Below are 1,164 nucleotides of genomic sequence, written 5' to 3'. Positions count from 1 at the left end.
TTTTTATCATAAAAGTGGTCGGATCTTCCCTATGCCCCATCTCCGTCCATTGTCACCCTCAACGTCCTCTCCCTTTCATTTGACCAAAAATATATATATATAAAACGGTTAGAAGATTTAATGTCATGGAACTATAATACGTGGGACCGGAATATTGGTGGCAGTTGGTAAGTATTTATTATTAATAATAAATTGGGAAAAACAAAAACTCCACAGCAATGAGAAATAAAAAATAAAGTTATAAAATCTAAATATGTATGGAAAAAAAGAACGTTACTGGGTCATGCATTCCACCAATGGGATTGATAGCCTAGTGGTGAAAATGCCTTCAACCCATCACCGCTTTAATTGGCTAATTGTGGGTTCGAGTCTTGGCATGCCCACTATCTCCCATTGATCCTGCAAAAGTGTTGCTTGCTATACGAGGGCTTGTTCTGAGGGCTATGATCACTACAATGGAGCACATTTTTTTTGTTACCAGAAAAAAAAAGCCTTAAGAGACTTCTTTATCATTAAACATTTTATGATCACTACAATGGAGCACCTTTTTTTTGTTACCAAAAAAAAAAAAAAAAAAAAAAAAAAACCTTAAGAGACCTCTTTATCATTAAACATTTTCTTTGGCCGTGAGGCCCCCGCATAACCAAGGAGGGGTGTATGTAGGGGTAATTATTTTGTGTTTCATAGGGACAGGGCCATCATTTCATCCTCTTTTTTTTATACCATACCATCAAGTAGTGTTTTTCTCTAATTATTGATTGATAAAACAAAGTTGAATGGTACATTAAACACGCATCTATCACTCCCATCATTGCAGCCTAACTGTGTGAAAGGCTGGCAACCATGGTTGAGATATCAGTCTTGGATGGGCAGATACGGCCGATCCAAATCAAAGCTGATCAAGATCGATATCAATATCAGCCTCCGGCCAATCATGTATTGGTGTAGTGGTACGAAATTAGGGTTAGAACATTAAATAAATAATAAAAAAAGAAACCTTTTTTTAAAAGAAAAACACTTTAGACACAGGATTGTTCTCCTCTGCAACTATAAATGTCCCTTAACCTCTTAATTGATGTTTACTCCTTTCTCCTATTACCTGTGCAACCGTTTTGCCTTTAGGGTTTTTTTTGGTGGGGAGGTGGAAGGTAAGGCTTTAAGGTT

This window comes from Macadamia integrifolia, chromosome 10 (genome assembly GCF_013358625.1).
Source record: "Macadamia integrifolia cultivar HAES 741 chromosome 10, SCU_Mint_v3, whole genome shotgun sequence".
In the NCBI taxonomy this organism is placed as follows: Eukaryota; Viridiplantae; Streptophyta; class Magnoliopsida; order Proteales; family Proteaceae; genus Macadamia; species Macadamia integrifolia.
The sequence above is the reverse complement of the archived record's forward strand: the minus strand, read 5'-3'. Positions refer to the sequence as shown.